Genomic DNA, 6,000 nt, shown 5'->3' with positions numbered 1-6,000 from the left:
CAAGCCGCATCAATGCCCATTTTTATATATGCATTGAGGCAAAACTCTCACCTGACTTCTTTATCAAGGAGGCACACTCGTGCCTCTTTAAAGAGGCGAACCACGACAATGTTAAACGATCTTCGGTTCCAGCTCCGACTAAGAAACCTGCCAAATTTTATCCCCCTCTGACCTTTCCTTCATGGGGAAAATCAGGTCAAAAGTTTCGACCCCCCAATCCCACCCCCTCATTAACGTTGTCCGATCGGGCTGAAATTCACAAGTTAAGGTCCCCTAGGGCCCGGGAGCTTATCCGCGAAAATTCATTTCGATCCGACAACTCCTTCCCTTTTTTCCAGAAACCACTCATAGCCACTTAATGTTCATGTTCTCCTTTTGTTTTTTTCGCCACGCATAAAGATCACAGCCGACATCGGATCTGGGTGTACGAAGACTCATTTAACGCGGAATTCTCCTAGTAATTTTCCTGGAAAATTCTGTCGGTAAATCTTACCCCCCCCCCGATTTTCTTGCTTATAAAAACCCATTTCCCCATAAGAGCCCATGTTAATTTTTGAAATTAACTGAAGCAGCTAACTTTTTATCGTTTATTTAATAAAATAATCAGTCAAAGTTTCCGTAGTGTAGTGGTTATCACGTCTGCCTAACACGCAGAAGGTCCCCGGTTCGAAACCGGGCGGAAACAGTTTTATACTGTGATGCGGAAAGTGACAGTGATTTCTTTGTCGCTTGTGTTTGTTTTACATGTTTTTTAGATTGTACATTCTTCAATATTCCTTTTCTCTAGAAAGTTTCCTTTATGCTATAAACACTTTCCTTTCTTTTAATTTCAAATTTTCAAAGTACAGATATTATTAAAATACATCCACCATGGATTGTAGAAAAACGTACAGAAATAATATGAAAAAAGTCGAACCTTAAAACGTACAGGAATTAGAAGAGGCAGTTGGGGGGCTGCCGCCCCCCAAACCACCCACTTTTAAAGACTCTTTTGTGGATCTCTTAAAGTGGATCTCAGTCTAAATGAACATGTTGTTGGTGTTGGTGTAGCACATGGTTACCGCTTGAGCAACGGTCTAACTATTCATGGCCTTAAGCATCCGTGCACCTGTGTAGCTGTACTCAGTGGATGAGTGTGATTGTGTGTGGAATTGGAAACGTATAGCAAGGAACGTTGACTAGTATACCAGTGGGAGACTCAAGGAGAGAAAGAGAGATAGAGACAGCTCTAGTATTCCCTTTGATTTTCACTTGATCTTGACTGGTATGTTTTGGTCTGTTTATTGTCACGGCAAAGTTCGCACTAGTTGCGCCTATTGGTGTGTCAAACTTTGAGACATCAAAACTGTCAATTCTCACTTGTATAATATGAAAAAAACTTCGTTTTCTTAAAGAGTTTTAGCCCGTGTCTACAGCTTCCATTCATCAAGCCCCATTTTTTTCTTTTGGATTGTGACCCCCTCAAATAAGGTCTGGGGATTATCAGCAGGGGTTCCGGAGCAAATTTATAATTTTAATTAATTAAAGACGCTTTTTAACATTTTTCAACAGGGTCAGTGAATCAAGCCAGCTGACTCGCTAGTGGACCAACAAGCCGTATCATCCGCTTACTATCCGCTTAACTCATACCAATATTCTGCCTAGGCAGAGTTCCCGAGTTCACCACTCGGATAAACACATACCAAGGTGCCTAGGCAGAGTTCCCGGGTTTACCGCTTAAAGCACGGAAGCCTTCAAGTTGAGGCTAGTTGGACCGTTGCTATAGCGGTAACTCATTGCTCTAAGTAAATACCAACGCTATATTCCTTTCAAGCTTAAATGTCATTTATAATTGACATTTACCCTAGTTGCTCTTAAGCCGTTGCTTTAGTGGCAACCCATTGCTCAAACCATATACTAACACTATATTCACCGCTTAAAACACGGATGCTTTCAAGCCGAGGCTACTTAGACCGCTCCTCGCTAATAAATACCAGACAGCCACAAAGTCATCCCATCTGGCTTAATCGCACCGCTTAAGTTAGAGGCTAGTTGGACCATCGCTATAGCGGTAACCCGTTGCTCTAAACAAAGGGAATACTAGAGCTTTCTCTATCTCTCTTTCTCTCCTTGAGTCTCCCACTGGTATTCTAGTCAACTTTCAATGCTAAATTTTTCCAATGCCACACAAAATCACACTCATTCACTGAGTATAGCTAAAGAGGTGCAGGGATACTTAAGGCCGTGAATGGTTAGACCGTTGCTAAAGCGCTAACCATGTGCTACACCAATACCAACAACAAGTTCATTTAGACTGAATCCACTTTAGCCTGTGTCTACGGCTTCCATTCATCAACCCCCATTTTTTTCTTTTGGATAGTGACCCCCTCATATAAGGTCTGGGATTTATCGGCAGGGGTTCCGGTTGCAAATTTATAATTTTAATTAATTAAACACACTGAACATTTTTGACAATAGACACTTATAATTGAAAAATGTCATTTATAATTGACAATTTTCCCTAGTTGCACGTATACCGTTGCTTTAGTTATGACCGCCTAGGTTACGTTCGGTAACGTGCCTAGACAGAGTTTCCGGGTTCATCACTTAAAGAACGGATGCTTTTAAACCGAGGCTACTTAGACAGCTGCTCACCAGTAAATACCAAACAGTCAGAAAGTCGTCTTATCTAGCTTTTGCCCACCGCTTAAATTTGCTCCAGAACCCCTGCTGATAATCCCCAGACCTTATTTGAGGGGGTCACAATCAAAAAGAAAAAAATGGGGCTTGATGAATGGAAGCTGTAGACACGGGCTAAAACTCTTTAAGAAAACGAAGTTTTTTTCATATTATACAAGTGAGAAGTGACAGTTTTGATCTCTCAAAGTTTGACACACCAATAGGTGCAACTAGTGCGAACTTTGCCGTGACAATAAACAGACCAAAACATACCAGTCAAGATCAAGTGAAAATCAAAGGGAATACTAGAGCTGTCTCTATCTCTCTTTCTCTCCTTGAGTCTCCCACTGGTATGCTAGTCAACGTTCCTTGCTATACGTTTCCATTTCCACACACAATCACACTCATCCACTGAGTACAGCTACACAGGTGCACGGATGCTTAAAGCCGTGAATGGTTAGACCGTTGCTCAAGCGGTAACCATGTGCTACACCAACACCAACAACAGGCTCATTTAGACTGAGATCCACTTTAAGAGATCCACAAAAGAGTGTTTAAAAGCGGGGGGTTTGGGGGGCGGCAGCCCCCCAACTGCCTCTTTTAATTCCTGTACGTTTTAAGGTTCGACTTTTTTCATATTATTTCTGTACGTTTTTCTACAATCCATGGTGGATGTATTTTAATAATTTCTGTACTTTGAAAATTTGAAATTAAAACAAAGGAAAGTGTTTATAGCATAAAGGAAACTTTCTAGAGAAAAGGAATATTGAAGAATATACAATCTAAAAAACATGTAAAACAAACACAAGCGACAAAGAAATCACTTTCACTTTCCACATCACAGTATAAAACTGTTTCCGCCCGGTTTCGAACCGGGGACCTTCTGCGTGTTAGGCAGACGTGATAACCACTACACTACGGAAACTTTGACTGATTATTTTATTAAATAAACGATAAAAAGTTAGCTGCTTCAGTTAATTTCAAAAATTAACATGGGCTCTTATGGGGAAATGGGTTTTTATAAGCAAGAAAATCGGGGGGGGGGGGGGGTAAGATTTACCGACAGAATTTTCCAGGAAAATTACTAGGAGAATTCCACGTTAAATGAGTCTTCGTACACCCAGATCCGATGTCGGCTGTGACCTTTAGGCGTGGCGAAAAAAAACAAAAGGAGAACATGAACATTAAGTGGCTATGCGTGGTTTCTGGAAAAAAGGGAAGGAGTTGTCGGATCGAACTGAATTTTCGCGGATAAGTTCCCGGGCCCTAGGGGACCTTAACTTGTGAATTTCAGCCCGATCGGACAACGTTAATGAGGGGGTGGGATTGGGGGGTCGAAACTTTCGGCCTGATTTTCCCCATGAAGGAAAGGTCGGAGGGGGATAAAATTTGGCAGGTTTCTTAGTTGGAGCTGGAACCGAAGATCGTTTAACATTGTCGTGGTTCGCCTCTTTAAAGAGGCACGAGTGTGCCTCCTTGATAAAGAAGTCAAGCAAGAGTTTTTCCTCAATGCATATATAAAAATGGGCATTGATGCGGCTTGTTGGTCCACCTAGCCATTCGATTGAGTTGATTCAATCACCCTGTTGAACAATGTTAAAAAGTGTGTTTAATTAAATAAAATTATAAATTTGCAACTGGAACCCCTGCCGATAATCCCCAGACCTTATATGAGGGGGTCACTATCCAAAAGAAAAAATGGGGCTTGATGAATGGAAGCCGTAGACACGGGCTAAAGTGAATTTCAGTCTAAATAAGCCTGTTGCTGGTGTTGGTGCAGCACATTGTTACCGCTTGAGCAACGGTCTAACCATTCACGGCCTTAAGCATCCGTGCACCTGTATAGCTGTACTCAGTGGATGAGTGTGATTGTGTGTGGAATTGGAAACGTATAGCAAGGAACGTTGACTAGCATACTAGTGGGAGACTCAAGGAGAGAAAGAGAGATAGAGACAGCTCTAGTATTCCCTTTGATTTTCACTTGATCTTGACTGGTATGTTTTGGTCTGTTTATTGTCACGGCAAAGTTCGCACTAGTTGCACCAATTGGTGTGTCAAACTTTGACAGATCAAAACTGTCACTTCTCACTTGTATAATATGAAAAAAACTTCGTTTTCTTAAAGAGTTTTAGCCCGTGTCTACGGCTTCCAATCATCAAACCCCATTTTTTTCTTTTGGATAGTGACCCCCTCATATAAGGTCTGGGGATTATCGGCAGGGGTTCTGGTTGTAAATTTATAATTTTAATTAATTAAACACACTTTAAAATTTTTCAACAGGGTCAGTGAATTAAGCCGGCTGACTCGCTAGTGGACCATTAAGCCGTATCATCCGCTTACCATCCGCTTAACCCATGCCAAAATTCTGCCTAGGCAGAGTTCCCGAGTCCACCACTCGGATAAACACATACCAAGGTGCCTAGGCAGAGTTCCCGGGTTTACCGCTTAAGGCATGGAAGCCTTCAAGTTGAGGCTAGTTGGACCGTCGCTATAGCGGTAACCCATTGCTCTAAGTAAATACCAACGTTATATTCCTTTCAAGCGCAAATGTCATTTATAATTGACATTTACCCTAGTTGCTCTTAAACCGTTGCTTTAGCGGTAACCCATTGCTCAAACCATATACTAACACTATATTCACCGCTTAAAACACGGATGCTTTCAAGCCGAGGCTACTTAGACCGCTCCTCGCTAATAAATACCAGACAGCCACAAAGTCATCCCATCTGGCTTAATCGCACCGCTTAAGTTAGAGGCGAGTTATTCACACCAACACCAACAACAAGTTCATTTAGACTGAGATCCACTTTAGCCCGTGTCTACGGCTTCCATTCATCAAGCCCCATTTTTTCTTTTGGATAGTGACCCCCTCATATAAGGTCTGGAAATTATCGGCAGGGGTTCCGGTTGCAAATTTATAATTTTAACTAATTAAACACACTTTGAACATTTTCGACAATTGTCATTTATAACTGACAAATGTCATTTATAATTGACAATTTACCCTAGTTGCACTTATACCGTTGCTTTAGTGGTGACCGCCTAGGTTACGTGCGGTAACATGCCTAGGCAGAGTTCCCGGGTTCATCGCTTAAAGCACGGATGCTTTCAAGCCGAGGCTACTTAGACAGCTGCTCACTAGTAAATACCAGACAGTCAGAAAGTCGTCTTATCTAGCTTATGCCCACCGCTTAAGTTAGAGGCTAGTTAGACGGTCGCTATAGCGGTAATCCATTGATCTTAGCATATACCAACACTATATTCCTCTTTCATGAGGTATTTCCTTGAGCCCATATTTTCCACTTAAGGCACGAATCCTTAAGGCCGTCAATGGTTAGACCA

At 41.8% G+C, this 6,000-nt stretch overlaps 2 non-coding genes across 2 annotated transcripts; one reads left to right on the top strand and one right to left on the bottom strand.

The window, feature by feature from the left end:
- The first annotated feature begins 612 nt into the window (after positions 1-612).
- Positions 613-685, top strand: Trnav-aac (transfer RNA valine (anticodon AAC)). Its single transcript has one exon. It is a non-coding gene; the product is annotated as a tRNA-Val (tRNA).
- Positions 686-3,510: 2,825 nt separating this feature from the next.
- Positions 3,511-3,583, bottom strand: Trnav-aac (transfer RNA valine (anticodon AAC)). Its single transcript has one exon. It is a non-coding gene; the product is annotated as a tRNA-Val (tRNA).
- Between the last annotated feature and the right edge of the window lie 2,417 nt (positions 3,584-6,000).

Source organism: Artemia franciscana, chromosome 1 (assembly GCF_032884065.1).
Source record: "Artemia franciscana chromosome 1, ASM3288406v1, whole genome shotgun sequence".
NCBI lineage: Eukaryota > Metazoa > Arthropoda > Branchiopoda > Anostraca > Artemiidae > Artemia > Artemia franciscana.
The sequence above is the reverse complement of the archived record's forward strand: the minus strand, read 5'-3'. Positions and strand labels throughout refer to the sequence as shown.